Here is a 25,458-nt window from a genome sequence, read left to right as displayed (position 1 = left end):
GTCAACCCACACATCTTTTGCATATTGAAATGGTTTGCTGTGTCTCCCACTGTCAAGAGGACATTCCAGGATTCAGACAGCGTTACTCTAGGAGGCCTGGAAACCTCTAGAAAGTCTTTAATTCTTCAGCAGAACTAGTATCTGCAGCTTTATGTGACAAAGTAACCTACAAAATAACCTCCAGCAGGTGGTCTGAATGTGTTTGACCAAACAATCAGAAACAAACTTCATGAGGGTGGCCTCTGAAGGTTGTAAAACAGCTAACTGATCATTTGCAGAGCAATGTCCTTTTTAAGTAGTATCAGTTGAGTATTAAAGGTACAGCATAGCACAAGTTTCAGTCATGCAGGTGTAACACTTCTGGAGTCGTTACAGTATACTAGGACCAGTTAGGTTCGACTACTAGAGCAGTAATGAGCGTAGCATGTAATAAAGACCACAGACCAGTAAATACGTTTAAATTGCCGGCTTATTATTTTGTGAAGACAGAGAATAGACAGTTATAGACACATTACATAAAACATTCAACATCACACATTTAAGGAAAACAAGATGTTTTCTTTCCCCTTCTTAGTTCAGTATGTTCTGTCAGTTCATCCTATTTATCTCAAAACCTTTTATTTGGCTTTAGAAGGATGTTATTCTCAACCTAGGTTATTGTTTTATTTATTTCAAGTTCTAAGTTCAAGTTTATCCTTTGATCTATTTGCATTAACACTGTGTTATTTTAAATCAAGTTCAGTTCTTTAGGCCCAAGATTTAATTTAATCCTGGTCTAGGTTCACCTTTAAATTCTCAACCAGTCCTTATTTTGTTTTAACCCAACAAAATTATTTACATTTCCATTAACACCATTACAGCATTAAAATGTAAGGTTGACCAAAATAAATTACAAAAATAAATAAATAAATGTAAAACTGAAAACAATTCAGCAAAAGGCTGAATAAATCCCTTAAACAAACAAATAAACAAAAGAAAGTTGTCTTTGTGTCCTTTAACTATTAGTCCTGGAATTACTCCGAATGATTATCCAGTGCTTTGAAAAGTCCGCTGTTCTTTTGCAGAGGTGTATGGATTAATCCTACCAGTTTTATCAGCGAAAGAGCTCAACGTCCAGCAGGGGGCGTTTTCCTTTTTCCTGCTCGGTACAGTTCAATGGGTCCGTGGGTGGCTCGCCATCTTGTTTCTCGCTCAGCGGATCAAACTCCGATTCTAGCTCAGCATTTCCCGATCCAAACCTTAATGGCCTACCATAACAACAAAATAAAGTGCATAAACATTCGAAAATAACACACGGGTAGCCCTTAAATAACAGTAAAAGTCCGTTTTTTCCAGCTTATTTAGCCGTAAATGAGGTGATGCCAATATGGCGCGCTGAAACACCGTCAAAGGCCTTTGAACTGCAGCCTGTGTGTCGTTTAAGCACGAATCCACCGTTTTTAACATAAAACAACATAAATCTGCTACCTTGGCTCTCCATTTGCATGAAATTAGCAATATAATACAACAAAAATTTCTTGCATGAAATAAAAGACAATTTCTGAACTCACCAAGTCCCGTTCGGTTATGTTCACAATGTCACCAAGGCAAGGACAGGTCGGAAAAAACAAAAATACATTCTCCAGAGTACAAAAATGGCTTTAAGTAGATTTTTGGCTTATTTTTACTATTTTTTTCACTCATTTAAGCAGCAGCTCTGCAAGGACTGTCTGCATTTCTCCCTCTCGAGCATCAAAAAGAAGGAACAACCCGATTGGGTGTGGCTAATCACAGGAGTCACGCTGCAGCGTGCCCTTTCACAATAAGAGTCTCAACACATATTTTAGCCATTTTACCTGAATTAACATAAAACACCATGAATTAGCAAGTTCTGTACCCTTTTAACATGTTTTTAAACACAAATGAAATCCTATACCATGAATTATATCATTGCTGATGTTTTTAATGAATTTTCTAACCATTATGATCTATTTATTGACTATTTATCACCTGTAATATATTTCTTATGACTGTTTTTACTAACAGGCTTTTATTTGTTGTTAGCTATGTTAACCAGGGTTACACAGGGATTAAAATAAGTATTGAACATGTCACCAGTTTTCCAAGTAAATATATTTCTAAAGGTGCTATTACAGTCAAATTCTCACCAGATGACAACAACCACACTCATTCATCTTCATCAACCTGGTAGATGTTAGCAGATTTTTTGTCAAGAATATCTCTTTTCTATTTATCTATTTTCCATTCATCCTTCCTTCAATTATATGAAGCGTGCCAGTATCATATGCTGAAAAAATGAAAAATTACTGATAGATTTCAGCTTGTGTCATGCCTTCTCGTGCCTTTTTGCACTTCCTTTTCTTTATGTCTTCAATTACTTTTTCCCTATGTCATTTTTCATTATGACACATACCATATCAGAAAAAGTTGATTCTGTTCATATGGACATAGCATTTTTAGTGGGAGAAACATTTCGTCACTCATCCAAGTGACTGAAAACTGAAGAATTCAGGATTGAGTGATGAAACATCTCTCCCATTGAAAAGGCTTCATCAAGATGAACAGAATCAACTTTTTGGAATTTCCTTACCTGGATGATTGTGCATGCGTCAAGACACATAACATAATTTATGGATATGGTTTGATTGAAAGGGTTGTTACAAACATTGAGAATTTCATGTAAGCAGCAGTTGTAGACATATCTGCTTACGAAATCGCTGACTTGTTCAATACTTATTTTACCCGCTGTATCCGTCTAATAAAATCCAGTTTGTTCATGTAAATGGGGAGTCTGCTTCACACACAAAGATTAATAATGGAGTTCGACAGGTTTCTGTGCTAGGACCAGTTCACTTTACATTATAGATGCTTCACCTAGGCAGTATCATTCGATTGCATAGCCTACATTTTCCTTGCTAGAAAGAAAGCCAGATAACAAACACCATTTAGTTAAAGTGCAGGAATGTCTTAACCTGCTAGGACCTGGCGTCCACATATGTGGACATCACATTTTGGGTTATTTAGACCAAAATACTCAATTTTGCTCTACATGGGCCTGATATCCTCTTACACTATACTGCTACTGTTCTATCAAAGTTTTAAACAAATATCCTCATATGTGGCTCTTATTTTTCTTAAAAACAAAAATAAGGTAAAAAAAAAATAAATCTGGTAATTCATTACATTCATCGGGCCCCAACCAGCCCAAATATCAAAGAGAAATTAAAAATCCATGCCTTGGAAGAGTTCAGGTCTTAGGAGGTTAAAGACATAAAAACCTGGATGATCTCTAATCTTGAATTTAGTTTTATCTGAATTCAAATTAAACTAAATGTACTTGGCTCTATAAATCTTGGAAACAGTGTCTACACTGAAAAAAAGGGACTGGCCATCGCTTGGATTTATGTAAGCATCTTGCATGTATTTAACACAATTGCCTCATGTTTTAAAGTTAAATGTAACTATATAGTGTAAAAACTACATGATATGCAGAAAGGGTGTATTAAATTGTTCATATCATGTTCAGGTGAAGTAAGTCAATAAGATAGCAACGTTAAATCTCGTGAAACCACGCGTGATTTCATCTCGCGGGCTTTGGATCGTGGTTTAAAAAAGGCATCCATCTCAGTCAAGTCGAGCAGCCAACTCTACATTTTTGGTATGTCTTGATTTTTTGAATTAATATTTACCATATTTCAGCCAAATGTAGTTAAACGTCTAGAGTGTCGCCATGTAACATGCTAAAAAAGAGCCGTTAGCTTATTTGCTGTTTTATCTGTTGTCAAAGAATTGGCGCTTTTTCATTTGAATTTGTCTTTGGCACAAGAGCCGTAATATCACATTAAACCTAATTACGAGGCACTCATAACATAATTTGGTTTTCTGTGTGAATAGATTTGCCAACTGACTCTTCAGTTACATTGTGTATTTACTGCACCGTGGTGTTAGTGAGATTTTGGACATTGAACAGCTTTAGCTAATATCATCAGCGGCATTATGCTAGCTTACATCCCTACCCCTCCTGGCCTCACCTGCTGTCCTTTTGTTTTTGTTTTTGTTTTTTTTGCTGCACATTGAGAGACGACCTCTATTCTGCATTTCACCAGGAGTCAGCTGATGGATTGTGGGTTCAAGGTGTTATGGTAAGAAAGTATATTCTATTTTCGTTTCTGTAACTTAATTATAATGGGTTTTTATAATTATTAGGTGCATGCATACTCACCCTATTAATACAACTGAGAAATCCAAAATCTGCCATAGGTTTAACTTATACCTGTATGTATTGCCAGAAAGGTGATTACTGGACTCGCATTAATGCACACTTGAACTGAAATGAGGTTGTAACTTGTGGGTTGTTGGGTTGCAAATCAGAAACAAACATCTTTGGATTTTTTTTAATCCCATAAGATCTGGAAACACAGTTTTTATTCAACAAAACATTACTGATTAACCAAGCACAGTGCCTGCTGTTATTTCAAAATAATTTTATGTCATTTCAGATAAAATGCAGCATTCCAGTGCATCCCAACCATGCCTTTACAGTCAAGGTTTCTGACGGAGCTGAGTTTCTCTCTGACAGTCTGCTGAAAGTGTTTGCAAAGTGATCGGGGGAACAGGGCACAAAGCTAAAGGATGTAGCTGCCATTATGACAGTAAGAACTTTAAAATTCTTTAACTACAAAGTGTATATGTATTGCATTAGGTCAGTAAAATTTTTATGCTACATCCATTGAAACAGTCAACTATTACCTGTGAGTAATGATTCCACTAAAAGGATGCCATAATTTTCGTCATGCATTTACTGGCCCACTGAGAAAAATTTATCTTTTTTTAAAAATAAATGTTCTGGAAACTATATATCCATAAAGTTGATGTCAAACAGGAACTTTTGATATTGCTTTGTAGATGCTGGTGTTGCATGTTGACTGGTTTAAAAAGTCAAGAGTTTTTGTCTGGGATCATTTTCTTCTGTGCTACTGAAAAGTTCACAAATCTCTGTTTTCTTTGTTATAATAGTCAAGGATGACATTAATGCTCGGAGTCCCTCATCAAAGTGCTCCGCATCTGTGTGAAAGACAATTGCAACATCTTGGTGCAGGAGTTCATGGTGAGTGTTTTATGAGTAGATTGTGGATTTGCAACCTTTAAAAATGCATTTAGTTATCCACTTGATCCTCATTGGACTGGTTAGGACCAGTAGTCCTCTTTAATAATTTGAAGTTCACATGAGGCCTGGTAGTGAACTCGGCCGCCGGCCCTTGAGGCCCCACCACCACCTCTGTATTAGGGGTCACATCAGTGTGAAAAAACTTTAAATTTGTCATTCTAATGAACAAAGGAAAATCCCACCAGTATTTACATTAGCTTTTGTTTGAAAAAAAAAAAAAGACCAACTGACCAACAGCTAACCAAATTGTGGGGCTGAAAGTCTAAATTCTAACATCTTCTGAGTGACATAACCTGGATTTCTGATGGGCCGGTGTCTTTCTAACAAAAACTAATGTAAAGCATTTGAAATTATTATGTTTTTCACCCTCTCTTAGAAACTCTGTTAGACCATGAATGGCAGCATGGCAGGCCACTCTTTGGCTATAGCTATTTACTATGTTGCTTGCATTGGTTTAAATTACTCTAACATTAGAACTGGTAGATTCAAAAGAGATGAGTTTAAAAAGGAATCTTAAAGAAATGTTTTGTGTTTAACCAGGACTTGACTGAGGCCACTGCACAGATTGAGAAAACCACAATGAACATCTGTCTCCAGAGATGCGCCAGGCAATGACTTTTCTGATGTTGTTCTTCAAGATCTGGATAACGTGACCTTTGCAGTAGCCATGCTGTTTGGACCTTTTTTATTCCTTCAACATGAGTTACCCATCACAACTCTGCTACACTTTTGAGGTGATTCAATGGGTGGTAATGGAGTTGGATGCAACTCAGCTCTCAAGAAAAGCTCACAACTAAGACAAAACTGCTCCTGCAACGAAGCTCACTGTTATGCATGTGAGGTGACCAGCTCTAGGTGAGAGGACATTTAAATCTCACACTTGTTCTGCTGCATTTTTGAAGCTCAATTCCAGGAACGGATCGCAGGGTTCATTTTTATATACTCTGCAACTGCCATGAGGACGAGCCGTTTTTTGTTGTTGTTTGTTTTTCCTTTTGCTCTGTACAAGTTCTGTTTGTCTGTTTGGCAGCATTTTTAAATTTCTCTTTGTATTTTTTCTTTCTTTTACTAGTGAAGAGATGCAGCGTGAACAGTTATACAGTCTAAATATCCCATATGGGTCGTGTGAAATGGTATTTTCAGTTTCATTCAGTTGAAGTAAAGAACGTTGAATATTTCTAAGTGTGCTGTTTTGAACCAAGATGTCACAGTATGATCAGTGCTGTAATTTTTGACAGTCACTGTATCAATGTTATTTTTGCGTCTCTTGAATAAAGTTTTTGACCTGCAAGTGCTAATTTCTTTAGTTATTGGGGTAAAATGGGTAGTGTTAATAGGAAGGTGTTTGCCAATTCAGTAACCTAATTTAATGTTAATGGAAACTAACATTACCTCAAATTGTTTAGTTATAATTGTTGTTTAACTGAATCTTGATGTCAGAGGCCTTAAATAGAATGTTTTGTATTGTTCTTTCCCAACATTTTTCAAAAGAAACAGTCTAATTTCTTTGCTGCGATTGATTCCAGAGAACACGGAAGAACTGACATTATTTAACTGTTGATTTATATAGATTCAGTAGAGGAGTAATGTCAGTTTAATTCTTTACCTACTGCAGTGAAATTAGACATGTTGTTTTGAAAGGTTACTGGTGGATGCCAGCAACCATCTTGGAAGAGAACAATACAATCTGTTATAAGGCCTCCATTTGAAAATTGTGTATTTGATACTAGAATATAATAGCAAAATGTAATTTGAAGATAACATGTAGTATTTAAGTGACCAAGTAGTATTGGGTAAAAGTTATTGAATCGTGTTGGGATAACGTGAGAAAATTGTGAAGGATTAAAATATTCCAAGAGCTCAAATTACTTCATCAAAACATGTTTAAGTCACATTTTATCAACACAAATTGCACAGGTTTATTGAACATGAATAAATTGTGTTAATTTAACTCAATTGTTTAAGTTGCTGCCAAAGCAAAACATCTGTGTGCAACAAATGTCCACCATTGAATTAAGTAAATCCAACAACATATTTTTTTCAGTGTAACCAGATACTTGATCTGGACGGCATTAACTTGGCCTTTAGTAACACTGTTAGGAATCTTGGATTGTATTATTTTAGGGTCTTTACACTACAATAGAAAAAATGCCTTGAGGCAACTGTTGTTGTGATTTGGCAGTATATAAATAAAACTGAATTGAGTTGAATTTGCCTGAGGGCCCGACATCTTTTACTAGGCTCTGTGTTCACTGCCTGGGACAGTGAAGCTCGATTTGCATTTGCCATAGACTAACAGAACAACACTGGCGCACTGTGCTTTTCACAGATGAGAACAAATTTTCCCTGAGCACATGTGACAGGTGTGAATTCATCTGGAGATGCCACAAAAAATGATATCCTGCCTGTAACACAATTCAGCATGAACAGCCTGGGTTCCTGAGAGTATGCAGGCATATCTTGTCCAGATCATATCTGTCCAGATCTGGAAGGAGCCATCATCTGTCGTCTCGTTAGGAGCATGCCAAAAAAAACTATTGAGTTTTTTCCATTTTTAATTGCTATAATAAAATTTTAGCTAAATGGACTAGCATGGTATATCATTTATTCATTTTGATTTTTAGAGTTTATTTGAATACAACCGTCTGTAGGCTGATAATTTTCCTTTCCATCAAATAACATGGCATCCTTTCTAACACATTACTCAGTTCAGCATAAGTATCCAGGATGTGTTTTTTCTTGCCATTGAGATGCGTGTTTTCAAAGTGTTCCTTTAATTCTTTTAGCAGTGTAAGTTGAGTCAAAAAAAGGAACATGCAACTATTTCAAGTCTTAGCCTGGGCATTTACATGTAGTTTGACTTTGAAATTGCTAAAATGCCTTCCAGTTAATTATTTCTTACTCTGGAGGTTTTCATTCAGCCTTATTTCCCCACTCCAGCACTTATTTGCCTTTCTCACTCCCCTCCTGTCCATCTCAGAGAATTTCAATTAACATGACTCTTTTACCTCTCCTGTTGGAATTGAACATGCATTGTCTATAGACCTTCTGAATGTCAATGCAGCTGCAACTCATTCATAACCACCAACCAATCTATCGCCAATCTTTTCACTTCACCTTATAGATCTGCGCTGCAGGAGTGTATATGTTTCCAGTCTGTTGAGATATTGCTACACTGGATTCTATCACTGACATGTTTCTGTGTTGCCGGAAGTAATAAAACAAAGCAGCTCTGTCAATGTTGTATTTCCAAGGTTTTCCTAGGTTCCTAGGCACTTATCATTTTCCAGCTCGGCTGCAGGGGTTGCAAAGTGAATGTGGTGAATTTTCTACCTACTGAATGAACTGCAGTCACTCCTGGAAAATACAGTTGTCCCTTTCAATAGTGATACTACCTCCACTACGCTGTACCCTGTAATTATATACTTTAAAAATAAAGTTTAGTAATTTTAGTCATGTTGTAGATCAATCAGAGAAAGTTATATTTTCTGACATTTATTGACTGAAGATAGTGTATTTTCATCTGTTTAGATTCTATCTTAAAGTTTCATGTTTTTCTCAATCAAACTTCTTTAAACTATGTCCTTCAGGCGTCCACCCACTCAGCAGATGTTTTTTTTTTGGGAAGAGTCCGTGTGTTTTTCCATTGGATTTCTATAACTAAGTGATGATGAATACATTATTTGCTTAAAAACTATTATTTGCCTTGAAAAACCCTTGGCTTTGATGCTCTCCTTTAAGTGCTCTGAGTCACACAGAAGATGTGAATGTGTGTTTGACTTAAACACATTCACATGCTACTAATCTTTTTTTTCCCTCAATATCTGAAGTGCTCAGATGCTCCTGTGCAGCTGTTTTTTGTGGCGATTGGTAATTTGTCATTCACTTTGCTACCTGATTTATCAGATAAGCTCAAGGGTTTGGTTCCACCCTCCCCATCACCACGGACACGTTTTAAAATGCATTGGTGATGCATGGCAAGTGTTGAGTCAGGGTTGGAAGTGACACTGATGAGATCAAACAGTAACAAGACATTTATTGGAACGCCGAGGGTTTTTATGCTTGAATAAGTCGGTCAAACGGGGAGGGATGGGCTGTCATCTTGGGAGACTCTGTCATAAATGGAGGAGCCATCTTCTTATTCTGTCTTTGTACACACTTCATGCTTCATTTGTGTTTCTGACACACTCCCATGCTCGTCTCTTCCTCTCTGCTGTTCGGCCGTCATGTCTGAATGTGTTAGTAGCTCTAACTGCTGTGGGAGAGGCTTTCCCTAGTCCGCTCAGTGTTGCCAGTTGTACCTCAGCTATGGAACAGGAATGAGATTTTTTTTGATTAACTGAGTAATTAATATGTCTAGAACATATCATAATTTATAGAAACATCCTAATTCAAGTTTCTAAAAGGCCTAGTTGATGTCTTAAAATGTCTCTCTGGCTAAATATAATTTGTTTACGATGATATGAAACCAAGAGAAGAAGCAAATCTTCTCCCAGCTATTAAGTTACATCACGTTACATACATTAATTTTGATCAGCAACTTTTGTAGTTGGTTTTTAGCTCTTTTGGGTACTTTTTAAAAATATGTTTTATTTTACAGGACACTATACCGTATAGAGGCACTTTGTGTAGTCCCCTTATTTCCCAAGGGGTTGCCACAGTAAAGGGATCTTCATGTTTGCATTAGCACAACTTTCAAGTTTAACTCTTTGTAGTCATTGCACAGTTTTATTTTATACAATAGTACAAAAAATGTTAGTATTGTCCCACATCGGTGATGACGACAGACAAAGCACAATAAATCAATGCCACTTATACAAAATAAAATACATACAATATGTGAAGAAGATAAAATATCCAGTATGTTCAGAGATGAAATGCACAGTACGTGCAGGTAAGAAAATGTTTGTGCAAAAATAACATCAGGTATCAGCATTGACTAAGGCTATAGCCCTGCTGTAAAAGCTTTTCTGGGCCATGTTAATAACCTTTTGTAATGCGTTTGTGTGTGCCGTGGTGCAGCTCGAGAACCACGTAGAAATGCAATACGTCAGCACACTCTCAATTTAGCAGCGGAAGAAGATGGTCAGCAGCTCCCTCTTCAGGTTGATCCCCCTAAGGCTCCTCAGAAAGTGGAGACACTGCTAGGCCTTCACAACCTCAAGAGGTGTTTTGTTAGATACTCCTCCTTGGAAAAAACATCCCTCTTATCCAAGCTTTGGACCAGTGCTTGAGAAGTACACTAGCTCATTACCCCTTGAGGCTGAGTTTTTGCCTCCTTCTAGAATCAAGCCAAAGAATGGATTTTTCATAAAAGAGGCAAATGTGGCACCACACAGGCACTAAGGAGGGCCACTAAGATAAGAAGCCACTAAGGTATAATGTCCTAATTACATTCAATTTAAATATAGAGTAAGATAAAACATGACTATAATTCTGTAAATCAGGTAAGGAGACATTGTTAAAGAAGTACCCTACATCCCTTTATAATGTATTTAAAGCATCAGAAGGGGATGTGTCCTCTGCAAGAATATGAACGAACATCGATTAGCTGACCACATAAAGGTAGACGACAAAATAAACTGTGGTAGGGTGGTTTTTGGCTTTTGGGGCAGTGTCAGGAGAGGCTGACTAGCACAGCCATCATCTAGTAAAACTAAATGATCGGATCATGATCATCAATGATCATCAGAAGGCCTAGCATACATTTTCCCTGCTATGCAGATGACACACAGCTTTAACTGTCCATGAAGCCAGACAACACACACCAGAAGTCTTACTATGGATGGCATTACTTTGGTCTCTAGTAACACTGTGAGGAACCTTGGAGTCATTTTTGACCAGGACATGTCCTTCAATGCACATATTAAACAAATATGCAGGACTGCTTTCTTCATTCTGTCTCAGAATGATGCTGAATGTAATTCATGCATTTATTACTTCTAGGCTTCTAAGATATTATTATCAGGATGTCCTAAAAACTCTCTGAAAAGCCTTCAGTTGAGCCAAATTGTTGCAGCAAGAGTCCTGACAGGGACTAGAAAGAGAGAGCATATTTCTCCTATATCGGCTTCTCTTCATTCGCTCCCTGTTAAATCCAGAATTGAATTTAAAATCCTGCTCCTGACACATACAAGGTCTTGAATAATTAGGCCCCATCTTATCTTAATGATGGATATCGTACCATATCACCCATTAGAGAACTTCGTTTGCAGATTGCGGGTTTACTTGTGGTTCATTTAAAATATTTAATATTTAAAAGTAGAATGGGAGACAGAGCCTTCAGCTTTCTGGTTTCTGTGGAAACAGCTTCCAGTGTGGATTCAGGAGACAGACACCCTCTCTATTTTTACGATTAGAAACTTTCCTTTTTGCTAAAGCATATAGTTAGGGCTGGATTGCGTGACCTTGAATCCTCCCTTAGCTTCGTGGCAGATTCTCCCGTATTCATCCCCTATCTAGACATTTAGTTGTATTAATTTGCTCGTTTTTTTAGCACCACAGATAGCAGATCACTTCAGTCTGTTTTTATGACAAAATGCTGACTACATAAATACAGTTTATGGTCATTCATTCTGACCTTCTTCGTCATTCCATCATATCTTGATGTTAGCTGGTGGCAGGTTTGAGGCACAAGTCCCTGCTGTTTTCTTTCAGATGAAATGGGCCTCTTCCTGTGTGGGAGCTTCAAGAAATAGTGAGCATGTGTTAACACCTAAATCTGAAGTGAACAGCTGCAAGTTTGAATGCGCTACAGGACGTCAGGACTTATGTGCCTTTACTAAATATTCCACTTTTGTTAAATTCCAAACCTGAACTGATACCCCCTCCTCCTCCACCCAATCCCCCCCAACCCGCCACTTCACTGTCTGAGTTTCTGACTTATTTCAAATGCTTGTGGAGAGGAAACACAATGTGCTTTGACGACAGAGACAAAACCTTTAACCTCCTAGGACCTGGCGTCCACATATGTGGACATCACATTTTGGGTTATTTAGACCAAAATACTTAACCTTTCTCTACAGGGGCCTAATATCCACTTACGAGGACACTATACTGCTACTGTTCTATCGAAATTTTAAATGAATATCCTCATATGTGGCTCTCATTTTTCTTAGAAACAAAATTTAGGTAAAAAAAATAAAATCTGGTAATTCTTTGTTTTTACATTCATCAGGTCCCAATCAGACTAAATATGTCATGGTCCTGAGTCTGCCGACTGAGTGTTTTGTGTTTCTTTATGCTTTTGTTTATTCTGAGTATGTATTCTGTTATGATTTGCCATTTGTTAGGTTTCTGTTCTGTGCCTGCCCTGGTCCCACTGTGTTCTGTCTGTCTATGGTGTCACACTGTCTGCTTGTGAATCTGTCTGTTTAGTTCAGTGTCTTGTCTGGTTGTGTCTGAGTTTCCTGTTTTATTCTGAAGGTCCCCCTCTCATGTGAGTGTGTTCAGGTTACGTTTCCCCTGTCCCGTCAGCTCTGATTTCTCCCAGGTGTGTTGCCCTCCTGTCTCTCATCCCCTGATTACTGGTGTGTGTATTTAAGCCCTGTGTGTTCTCCTGTCTGTTGCTGGTTTGTCTGTGTTCCATGGTGTTCAGTTCCTCTGTCTGCGGCAACGCGCCCCGTTTCTTGTGCTCTCAGGTTTGTTGTTTAGTTTTCCCAGTTTAGGTTTCTCCAGTCATTTGTCATTCCTCACTGCCTGTTCTGTCACTGCCACTTCTGTAAATAAACGTCACTCTCATCACCAGTCAACTGCCTGCATTTTGGGTCCTTTTCCTCCTTCACCACATGGCTCGCCCCGGCAGCCGTGACAAAATATCAAAGAGAAATTAATAATGCATGCCATAGAAGAGTTCGGGTCTTAGGAGGTTAACTGTATTTTTTTCAAGCAACCAAACAATTCACTACACACCCCACTGTGCTTCTAGCTTTCAGCTAAAGCTCTCTCTCTCTCACTCCCTCTTGCTCCGTGTGTGTAGAAAAGGCTATTACCAAGCCAGTTCCATCTGTGATGGTTTAATCACTATGTTTATTCACCCTTTTTGCCCCAGATTCCATTTTCACATTCCTAATGTTAATATTGTTCTCTCTATATCTCTGCCAGTTTTTTATGTCAGAAGTCACAATTCGCACCGAGAGGATTAACTGGACAATGTCTCAGTGTTTACACTGATGTGAAACATTAATCTTCATTTTTGCGGGAATACTTGGAGCATAAAGATAATATGCTATAATAATAAAGATAGTTCTTGAAGAACATGCAGTCTTTACGGGGTTATCTGGAATTTTCAAGGTTATGAAATTATTTGATATCTATTTTAAAAAACCTAAGGAGTCATGAAAGACGTAGTTTTTGAACGGTTCTGCATTCAGGAAAAGAACCGTGAAAAATCATGCCATAATACAATTTATGTTGTGTTGTTCAACTTAGATCTGTATGTTTGTGTTGACCATTTATAGTAAGCGAAATCTTTTATCATTGATCCGTTCTGTCTCACCAGCAAAGACTATGCTACTTTTGCTTCATGCTTTATGTGGGATAAAATCCTGTGTCTCTCCCCCTCTTTTTATCAGTAACAGTGACTGTGCAGAAGGACTAATGAGATCTGCACCTACCAGCTCTGCTGTTCCATCAGTATTATAAAAGAGAGCACATTAGTTAAAAACAAAACAAGATAGCGAAACAGTAATAATAATATTTGGTCTTTTATCGACGTTTTATTAAGTGTGCCTATGCCAAAAGGCACACTTATTACTATTGCTCGGATTTATTATTATTATTTGAAATTTTGGACCGTAATTCGCCCCACAGTTTTGAGACAAGGTTCACATATGTTATATCATTTTGTGTGGCTGGAGCTGGAATGAGTTGCTATGACTTTTGGTGTTTATTACTTCTATAGTTTTTTAAATATGAATATTTTAATGCAAGTTTTTGCCCATTGAAATGAATGGGAAGCAAAGTGAAACTTAGCAAAGTGAAACTTAACTTCAAATGTAAGTGAAACTTAATTTGTGGTGTGTTGGCTCACTCTAGTGCAGTGGTTCTTAACCTGGGTTCGATCGAACCCTAGGGGTTCGGTGAGTCGGTCTCAGGGGTTCGGCAGAGCCTTCGCCATGACATGCATGGCTCATTTTGTGCACCAGTAAAAAAATCACATTTTATTTTTCACTAAAGAGGGGTTCAGTGAATGCGCATATGAAGGTGGGGTTCGGTACCTCCAACAAGGTTAAGAACCACTGCTCTAGTGGTATGTCCCCGTATTTGGATTACCATAATGATGACAATATCAACGGCGCGCACAGCGTCGGTGCTTTCAGGAACCATTGGAATTCTTAAGGTTGCGCGAAGCATTGAATAGTTACGGTAATGGCAAGGGTGTATGCTTGGTGGGAAACTGCATATCCTACAAATTCATAGCACGCCTCTACCCAGTCAAACAATGGCGGCTGCCACTTGATTTAATATATTCCTCTTATTCGTGTTTCTAGGTCACAAAGTAAACTTTTAAGATATTTTCAGGCGAGAATGTAGGTGTGTAAACGTCAAATATCTGCTCGTTTTGTCAAGACATCCCATATTGGCAACAGATTTTTCACGATGTTGGCTAGCTAGCCGGCTAGCGCCGCTTCACTCAAAAGCACCCAGGCTTGGTGTCTCTAACTCCTTTCATCCCCGATCGCTCTGCAAACAGTCTTTGTCTTAGCTGGACTTTTTTTTTCATTTATATGGGCCGATGATGCTGGTCGATGAGAAAAAACTGAGTTGTTTGGTGGTGGCTAATGCGGAGCTAGCTAGCCACCGGTATGTGTCTCTTTCCCCTCGTATGTGGGGAAAGAAACATGCGAGGCGGCCGCTGATCGACCGGTTTTCAGGCGAGAATGTAGGTGTGTAAACTTCAAATATCTGCTCGTTTTATCAAGGAGTCCCATATTTTATCAAGAAGTCCCATATCTCTCACGATGTTACTGCTAGCGCCGCATGGCAGCTAGCCGGCTAGCTGGCTAGCGCGGCTTGTGTGACACCCAGGCCGGGCTGGCTCACACATAGGCCGGCTCACGCTCTCGTTCCACCCCCTAGTCTTTCTTAATGACTCTTGGTTGGCTGCTGGATTTATTTTTCATTTATATGGGCTGGTGATTCATGTATTCATTTTAGTAACGGTAAGAACAGTGAAAGGTGGTGGATTGTCCAGATGCTGTTCGATGTGGAAAAAATAACTCGGTTTGGTGGTGGCTAACGCGGAGCTACAACGGAGGGCAGCGGTTCTCTGTCTGGTTTCACCCCCCTCACCCTCACGCCGCCGGTACGAGTGTCCGGTGAACTGAATGTCAGGTAAGATGTTATGTATATTTTCGTTGTGCTGACTTTTTACAATCAGTTACACTGGTCGTGTCCAAATTCATGGGCTGCATCCTCCTGAGGAGGTCGGGTAGGCCGGAAGTAAACTGCCGTGAAATTGGACAGTCTAGCCTTCAGATTAGCATCGCCGCTGTCTCGGTGGAGTTTTATAAACTCAGCCGTCAGCTTCTTGATATCTAAAATATAACAGGACACTGGCGTAAATTCTCGACTGTCTCATACTTCTGTTTAATCAGGTTTCTGTTTGACGTTTAGTCAGCTGTGTAAAAACCAAGGAGGAGGGGGATTAATAAAGTTTTATTTTATCTAATCTAATCTAATAGCTTTAATCTCAGCCAAACCGATTTACTCACGAACAAACAAAACACTGAAAAAAGCCCAACAATAACATTTGTAGGTTGTCTAAGTGAATTATATATTACATTTAACCCGAGTAGCGAAAGTCCGCGATGATCTGAAAATGATGTGCCGGGAGTTGTGCCGTTCTCGGCCGCATCAGTAACCCTCGAGCTCCCGGCTAGCTGTCGAGCTGGTGGGTAGCAGACGTCTCCGAAAACATTGAAGCACTTTGGCAAATATGCGATATCTTGATAAACCGAGCAGATATTTGATGTTTACACAGCTACTTTCTTGCCTGAAAATATGTTAAAAGTTTATTTTGTGACCCAGAAAGATTAGTAAGAGTAATTTTAAAACTTAGTAGCAGCCGCCATTGCTGGAAACTGGAGTTTGAAACTGGAGGCAGGGGGCTCCGGTCCATTCGCACCAGAACCTCTCGCCATAAGAACAGTTTCTTCCCCTCTGCTGTTGGACACATGAACAATAACCTTATGACTGTTCCCACCCCTAACACATGACCCTACGCTGTGTTGACTGCATCATTCCATGTTTGGCACTGATCACCACCTGCACTCATGTGTATATATCATGTATATACCTATCTATTTAGCACTTTTAATTTTTAACTTTTAATTCTTATTCTTATTTTCATGTCTATTTAAGCATAATTTATGACAGTATGTCTGCACTGAAGCACCGCAGCAATTTCTTAATGTTGTAAACCTGCCCAACATTTGGCAATAAAACCCTTTCTGATTCTGATTTGGCTGGGCCGCGCTATGAGTTCTGGGATATGGTGGGCCACGAAGGACACACCCGACCCATCCTTCAAATTCGGGGAAAAGGAGGACGCATTTGTCGGCTGCATTCAGGTGCAGTCTACGAATTTGAACAGCCTTCGGCGCGTTGCTGTGACGTAATCGGTCTACAAATGTGGCCTCAGGAGGATGCAGCCCATGAATTTGGACATGACCAATAAGTCGTACAGCTGGGTGGGTGCTGTGTTACTGATGGTGAACTTTATTGTATTCATAAGGTTAGTTATTGGGTTGCCAACCGCCCCGTGCAAACGGAATCGTCCCGCATTCAGAGAAAATATTACACGTTTCGTATTGAGCTGAAAAGGAACACAGTTTGTCCCGTACTTCAGGTAGAATGGAAGAAGACACAAAGCTGGATTTATTCAGAACACTGTGTAAAAATAACAAAAAACAAAAAGTGAATGCAAAAGTGCATAAATATTTATTTTACGTGTTTGATGTGTGTGGCAGGGCGTGGTCTGCAGTGCCGCTGCAGGGGAGGTGGACCCATCTCAGCGGCATCTGCAATCACGCCTCTCAGGCGTAAAGTCTGTGCTCTCTCTTCTGTTTTTTTTTTTTGTTTGTTTTGTTTTTGTTTTTTTGGGTATGTGTCGGGCTGTAAGATGAAAGCTACAGCCGGCTGTGTGGGTACAGCAACTATGTGTGAAAAGTGGTCCATAACGTAATGCTTCAAAGCGTGTTCATGCAAACATTGTCGGGTCTGCTTATGAACCTCTGCGCACAGCGTCTGCAAATCGGGGCTGTACGAAGTCACCCCATCTTTACACAAAACTGTAAGCTGTCATCTGTGAGGTGCGAGCGGTGTTTGGTTTTACCATAGTTCATGGTGGAGAATGGCTGCTCTGCTGAGTTTTGCTCTCTGTAGCCGTTTGAATGGCAAACTACACTGATTAGTGGCGGCATAGGCACACTTAAAATTTCTTCAGAAATTTTCGCTTTCTAGTTTTTATTTTATTCTTGTGCTTTTGTTGAGCTTACAGGTCAGAGGGTAGAGAGATTTGTCTAAAGCATTGAAGTTGAAGGTGCTGTAAGAAAACCGCTATAATATATAACAATAGATTTCCTCAAGCTAGTTGTCAAGCTCAGTTTTGTTGTGTTCCTGTTGTGTTGTTGTGTAACACAAAGACATTTTCAATCAATTCTTCTATTTTTCTAGACCTCCTTTTATAGAAGTAGAATTAAAAAGCTGGCTTATTTTTAATGCTGAATGTGTCACTGGTCACACAGCTATGTGTGTAATGGACTAAGTTACTCCACACATGCATCCTGATGTTCCCAGCTGCAGGCTTCAGATGGGATGCTGGGTCAACACAAAGATGTGTTGCATTAGTTCTCTCAAAGCCTTAGGATAATGATGTCACAGCATGCCGTTGCTAACATTGTTGATTCAGATTATCATCAAATGTTTCTTCAGATTCATCTCCTCACCTCTCGCCACAGCAGCCCAGTGTAGCCATGACGTTTTTGGGTTAAGCTGTGGGAGGGCGGTGCTCACTGCCTGCCATAGGATGTGATCCCTACTGACACGTGTGTGGTGACACACAGCCAATGTTCAACCATCAAACTGAGCTACAGTATATGACTGGACAAAACTGCTTACTGCTTTCACTTGACAACAGTTTGCAGCTTTTTTGTATCTGAAAACATCAAATTTCAGGAGTCAGACAGACATATTTGAAATGAAACCAATAGTCAGCAGTAAAGTAAACAAAAACTGCAAAGTCCTTTATCCAAACCAAATACACAGAAAATCTTCAAGTTTATTTTTTTGTTCTCTTGGATAGAAAACTCAGTAGTTTTGTGTTTGGAAGTGAAAACAAACAATTTGAAGATGTCATGTTGGCCAAGAAAAATCACTGACCATACTTTAAATAGTCTAGAAATCCTTTGAGAAACTGGTCCCCACAAGTGATAAAAATCTTATGTCCTGTATAACTAATAATAACGGGTTTCTGTACTAATCAGACCCAGTTTTCCTGACACGCTTTTCTTTTCTTACTTGTCAATTTGTCTTTACAAAAAGAACTTTTGTCAAGTTTCTTACGAGAATGTGAAGAGTGAGGAGTGAGAACTTGTAGCAATCAAGCTAGCTGTTATCTCTTCTTTTTATGAAAATATTGGTGATGAGAATTAACTCCTGATATGTTTTTTGTCACATCATCTTCTGCAGCCTTTTCCTTAGCACTGATACAGTACTTGTTGGTCCTGACAGCTTCTTAGTACTGATTAGTATACCAACCCTGACTCCCCAGCTCACCCTGTCCGTTTCCATCCTCAGGGCAAATCCTCCTGCATCACTCCAGATCAGCGGAAAACCTGCTTCCTGTCATCACACTGTTATTGTCAGGGAGAAATAAACTGAAAGTACAAACAGCTCATATTCATGGTGTTGTTGTTTGTTTGTTTTTTAAATCATGCTGATATGATAAAAAGAAAACAATGCTCCTGTCAAATGGAGCAGTAAATATTGCTGTAGCTGGCTTAAATCTTGATATTTACTTATTCATTTTAAAGGGACAGTGCATATTAATGAGCATATGCAAATGTCCATGGCAGGTCAGAAAAAAACTATGAATAAGAAAATACACATCATGAGACAATGTAGAACAATTTAATCCAGACAGCAAATAAATCTAATTACAACATCAACTCCCTCAAGTAAAACAGTAGTGTATATAAGATATCATAGAGTAGAGAAACACTCTAAAATTGAGTCAGTTGAAATGAATGATTTTATATATGTTAATAACATGATTCTTAAGTACATGGAAATATGTCAAAAGACACGATTTCTATAAATTTATGGAAAGGTTTGCTGAATAAATGACTAAAACAGAAATGCCTTGTTTCAGAGCCAACAGCAATAGAATATGATAGAATAGAATAGCCCTTTATTGTCATTGTACATTTACAACAAAATCATGGGTTCTCCACGCTAACTCTGCAGGAATAAAATATAAATAGTAAGACAGCAGGAATAAATAACAAACAGAAGAAATATATACAGTTAGGAGGAATATATACAAAACAAGAGAAAGGCACACATTGGAGCGCAAAGTGCTTGGAAGCAGTGCAAAAGGATTTGGTCTCAGTCCATGTGTCTGAGTGATGAGAGTTACTTAGACCATGGCCCAGATTGGTGAGGTGAGTGGGCAGGGGTGAGGTGTGGGGGAATAATGATTGTTAAGAGTCTGAATGGTCTAGGGGAAGAAGCTGTTTGTGAGTCTGGAGGTGTGGGACCTGATTGACCTGAGGCGTTGACCACAGGGCAGTAGATCAAACAGGTGGTAGGCGGGGTGCAAGGTGTCACCTGTGATGGCCCTGGTTTCCCTGAGACAGGAGGAGCTGGTAATAGTGTCCAGGGGTGACAGATTGCAGCCAATAATTTTTTGGTCTGTGTTAATTACCCTCTGCGCAGCCTTCCTCAGTAGTGGCCCTTGTGATCAACTTACATGGGGCTGAAATGAAAAACACCTCAAAAATCAAAGTTAAAAAATGAGGGCAGAATAGTCTATTTTCCCAAAATTTCATAGCAGTAACTCAAAATGGTTTTCAGTAGTTTGTATTATCTACAAGGAGTCTCCTCCCAGATTGGAACTTCTGGACAATCGGGCGTGTTACCTGGCGGTGTTGGATGTTCCAAAACATAATATGCTAGTGGTGCTCTGTTGGATTTAGGTCAGGAAAGCATGTGGGCCAGTCAGTGGTAACAGTTTCCTTATCCTTCAAAAACTGCTTACTGGATGAGGTTGGGCATTGTTGCACACCAGGAGCAACTGAAGATCCACTGCACAAGCTTAGAGTCTGATGATGGGTCCAGGATTTCATTCTGACCCCTCATGGCATTCAGGGTGCTGTTGCCTTGCCTGTAGAGGTATGTGCATCCTTCCAGGGATATGCATCCCTAGCCCATGACTGGCCCACAACCAAACTGGTCATGTTAAACAATATTTTAAGCAGCTTAACATCTTCCGTGGCTTTTCCAGTTTCCACTTCACTTCCCTCCCATATATTCAGGTTAAACCTACTTGCCTGCCTGACCCTGCTCTTAAAACCACAGGATGCCAGTTATGGTATTCAATAGCACTAGAGGGCACTGGCCCCTGATTCCACCCTCTTGAAGCCCTGACCAGCTCTCCTAGAGTAACTGCCTGTCTCCCATGCATTTCAGATCATGCTGAGATACAAAGCAAACCTTTTGGCAATGACATGTGTTGATGTGCCATTCTGTACAGTCTAGGTATGCCTCAAGCTACCAGCAAGGACTCTGACCTGTAGTCAAATGCAAAAGAGAAAAGATGAGGAGGGAAAAATGTCCCTGGTCCCTGACGTTTGAAACTATTCCTGTTTTGTTGTTTGTGTCATTGTTGCTCGTCAAGTGTACCTGTTGTTAATTTCATTAACAACAAAGCAGCTGAAACTGATTAACACCCCACTTGGCTTAATTAACCTGAATAATAATTCAGAAGTTTAATTGATTTGATGCCATACTCTGATTTAAAAAGTGCTCCTTTGATTCTTTCTCCCTGTCTAAAGTGAAATCATCAGTTTAACAAAAACCTGACAGCCTCTGAAGGTAGATTATCTTTAACTGCTTTGCAGCTTCTGATCGTAAGATTTGTGACATTTGTCATGAATTCTATTTTCTCTACTTCACATTCTATTCACAATCTATTTTCACTGCTTCATAGTGGTAAAAGAAGCAGCAGCTACTTAGTTTCCATTTTATAGTTCATATCATTTTGGGTTTCTGTCACACATTTCACGGTTTCATTGCTGTCTAGCCAGCAGTTGCCAAGTGTTTGCTGACAAGTTGACGTCTTCCATTTGACCCTGACAATGTTAGGGGGTTATTGACAGACTTCTAGCCCTGTCTTCCTGGGGTCTAAGATAAACTCACAACTGACAGGGAAGAAACAAAACAACAAACAGGGCTGATTGTACAGCACTAATAAGTATGGAAGCCCGTTTCCACCACAAAAAAAAAAAGTATCCATAACTCGAAATTTCGACTTACTTTTTGCAAATATTCTTTAGTTAATAACTCGAAATTTCGAGTTAGTGCTGAATGATGTCATTTTCTTGTTACCTGGAAGCTGAAGCCCTCAGCTACAAATGCTACAGCTAAGCTACCAGTATTACAGCCAGTCATGAACGCACAAATTGCTGATTATTTTCAGCGTGGCTTCACAAATGATGAAATCCTTGTGTTATTAGCTGAATCACGTGGCGTTACTATCAGCAAACGTACTCTTGCGATCCGGTTTTGAGTGCGCATTCCATGTACAGTGGGGCAAAAAAGTATTTAGTCAGCCACCGATTGTGCAAGTTCCCCCACCTAAAATGATGACAGAGGTCAGTAATTTGCACCAGAGGTACACTTCAACTGTGAGAGACAGAATGTGAAAAAAAAATCCATGAATCCACATGGTAGGATTTGTAAAGAATTTATTCGTAAATCAGGGTGGAAAATAAGTATTTGGTCAATAACAAAAATACAACTCAATACTTTGTAACATAACCTTTGTTGGCAATAACAGAGGTCAAACGTTTACTATAGGTCTTTACCAGGTTTGCACACACAGTAGCTGGTATTTTGGCCCATTCCTCCATGCAGATCTTCTCGAGAGCAATGATGTTTTGGGGCTGTCGCCGAGCAACACGGACTTTCAACTCCCGCCACAGATTTTCTATGGGGTTGAGGTCTGGAGACTGGCTAGGCCACTCCAGGACTTTCAAATGCTTCTTACGGAGCCACTCCTTTGTTGCCCGGGCGGTGTGTTTTGGATCATTGTCATGTTGGAAGACCCAGCCTCGTTTCATCTTCAAAGTTCTCACTGATGGAAGGAGGTTTTGGCTCAAAATCTCACGATACATGGCCCCATTCATTCTGTCCTTAACACGGATCAGTCGTCCTGTCCCCTTGGCAGAAAAACAGCCCCATAGCATGATGTTTCCACCCCCATGCTTCACAGTAGGTATGGTGTTCTTGGGATGCAACTCAGTATTCTTCTTCCTCCAAACACGACGAGTTGAGTTTATACCAAAAAGTTCTACTTTGGTTTCATCTGACCACATGACATTCTCCCAATCCTCTGCTGTATCATCCATGTGCTCTCTGGCAAACTTCAGACGGGCCTGGACATGCACTGGCTTCAGCAGCGGAACACGTCTGGCACTGCGGGATTTGATTCCCTGCCGTTGTAGTGTGTTACTGATGGTGACCTTTTTTTACTTTGGTCCCAGCTCTCTGCAGGTCATTCACCAGGTCCCCCCGTGTGGTTCTGGGATCTTTGCTCACCGTTCTCATGATCATTTTGACCCCACGGGATGAGATCTTGCGTGGAGCCCCAGATCGTGGGAGATTATCAGTGGTCTTGTATGTCTTCCATTTTCTGATGATTGCTCCCACAGTTGATTTTTTCACACCAAGCTGCTTGCCTATTGTAGATTCACTCTTCCCAGTCTGGTGCAGGTCTACAATACTTTTCCTGGTGTCCTTCGAGAGCTCTTTGGTCTTGGCCATGGCGGAGTTTGGAGTCTGACTGTTTGAGGCTGTGGACAGGTGTCTTTTATACAGATGATGAGTTCGAACAGGTGCCATTCATACAGGTAACGAGTGGGGGACAGAAAAGCTTCTTACAGAAGACGTTACAGGTCTGTGAGAGCCAGAGATTTTCCTTGTTTGAGGTGACCAAATACTTATTTTCCACCCTAATTTACGAATAAATTCTTTACAAATCCTACCATGTGGATTCATGGATTTTTTTTTTCACATTCTGTCTCTCACAGTTGAAGTGTACCTCTGGTGCAAATTACTGACCTCTGTCATCATTTTCAGTGGGGAAACTTGCACAATCGGTGGCTGACTAAATACTTTTTTGCCCCACTGTAGATTACTGATTGGCAGAGCTAACTCGAACTCAAAATTTTGAGAATAGTAACTCGAAATTTCCAATTAATAAGTCGAAATTTCAAGTTAATAAATCAGAATTTTGAGTTAATAAGTCAAAATTTTGAGAACGATGACTCGAAATTTTGAGTAACGGATACTTTTTTTTTTTAAGTGGTGGAAACGGGCTTCCATAAATACAGATAAACACACAAAGACAAAAACCAAATACAAAAAACAACAGTGTGCGCTTTGTGATGATTTGCAATTTTTTTTTTTCAATTAAACATAGCCAGTGCTTTAAAAAAAGCAGAAAAACAATGCAAATATTGAATTCAGTTGATGAAGATGAAAAGCAAATTGGTACACTAGTTTAAAACCCACCCTGTGCTTTTCACATGCCAGTTTAGCTCACAGGGTTAAGCAGATGAATCTTATGCGGCAAGGCTTATACAGAGGCCTGTGTTTAAGTCGGCCCTGAGGCCATTCACTGTGTGTTTCCCCCCAGCTTTCATGTCTTCTCTCCACTGTCCTAACAAAAACAAACCCAAAAGACTAAAAAACCCCATAATATATTTTAAAAATTGTGCTGTTGAATGTTTTGTTGACGTGCTCTTTGCTGGTATTTAAATATAACCTCTGAACTTTGATAAGAATTACCTTTTATGACTCACTGTATTTGTAGCGATTTGTCAGCTTCATTCTGTAAATTATTCTACTTCAGTAGTGTGAAGCACTGTGTCGTGTTCAATTCAAACCTTTTTTTATAGCTACAACAGTGTGCAGTTGGTCAGATCAGCTTAGTGGGTATGTGAAACATTATTACTAAAGTAATAAAGTCATTCGACATAAAATAGGGTTTGAGAAGAAAGTGCCATGTAGATTTAATATCTATGTATGTACCTCTTCTCTTCTTCCTCTGCATAAGTTTACCGACACACCACAGTACTAGTTTGTGTTTTGACTGGTGTTAGCATGCCTCTCACTTTTATTCACACTTTCAATTCATTAATTATTCCTCAGAATTTAAAATATGGTCCGAGAGTCACATACACCAGCATTTAAATCATTTTGTTGTCATTACATTGTTGTGTTGTATTTATTAGCTTGTCTGTACATTACAGACGTTAATGCCATTGTGGAGATTAAAAAAAAGTGTGTATGTTTTTTAGCATTTATCAGAGTTGCTGAAGTTAACTCTACCAACAGGTATTTCATTGCAGTGACAGAGAGAGCCCTTAAATTCATGCCTCTTACATAACAATAATGATGATTGAGTGTGTGCATTGTGCAGACAAAGGTGTGCAGAAACACTTTGAACCAGGCCACAGTTTTACTGCAGCCAAGAGAAGATATATTCTGAAGGTCTCAAATTTGGTTTTGCAAACTAGTTGTATGTATAAATTCAATTTCTAGGACACAGGAATTGGCCACGAGTATTCATGAATGTGTAATACTATAGTGGCAGCAAATAATAATTAAACACACAGAAACTGTAATTCTAGTCTTGGTAAAGTTTCTTCACCTGATCATCTAGTTGGATATACTGTAGGACAGCATCAGTTGATTTTTTGTCCCATTGAATCCCCCCTGATTTTTATAAAGTAATGGGAGATAGAGAACCAACCTCAAAGGGCCCCTGTGGAGCAGAAACTCCAGTTTCAGAAAGATATCAAGTTGGCCAAAAACAATTGGCAGGACAGAAGGTATGTCAGAAATCCTGTTAAACTGGGGTGTTTTAGATCAGATGGAGACTGGCTGCAGAAACATGGAGACTTTGTAAAGTGTGAAACTGGTCAGACTGGAAGCTAACTTGGAATTTAAATCTGTTGTGTGAGAACATAATGTCCCTCTCATAGTTTATCGCTTGGTGGAAG

At 39.3% G+C, this 25,458-nt stretch overlaps 1 protein-coding gene and 2 long non-coding RNA genes across 4 annotated transcripts in view; 2 read left to right on the top strand and 1 right to left on the bottom strand.

Annotated features, from left to right (window-relative positions):
- The window catches only part of LOC113026231 (metabotropic glutamate receptor 8-like), a 155,749-nt gene that overhangs the window by 24,765 nt on the left and 105,526 nt on the right, over nucleotides 1–25,458 (top strand). The window lies entirely within an intron of this gene.
- Nucleotides 452–2,270, bottom strand: LOC145430129 (uncharacterized). The gene is made up of 2 exons (XR_013910548.1): nucleotides 1,551–2,270; nucleotides 452–1,247 (listed from the first exon to the last, which is right to left on the bottom strand). It is a non-coding gene; the product is annotated as an uncharacterized LOC145430129 (long non-coding RNA).
- On the top strand, nucleotides 3,393–6,458 carry LOC145430128 (uncharacterized). Its single transcript, XR_013910547.1, has 4 exons — nucleotides 3,393–4,142; nucleotides 4,500–4,652; nucleotides 5,017–5,107; nucleotides 5,708–6,458. It is a non-coding gene; the product is annotated as an uncharacterized LOC145430128 (long non-coding RNA).

This window comes from Astatotilapia calliptera, chromosome 7 (assembly GCF_964374335.1).
Source record: "Astatotilapia calliptera chromosome 7, fAstCal68.1, whole genome shotgun sequence".
Lineage (NCBI taxonomy): Eukaryota > Metazoa > Chordata > Actinopteri > Cichliformes > Cichlidae > Astatotilapia > Astatotilapia calliptera.
This window is presented reverse-complemented; position numbering and strand designations above follow the sequence as displayed.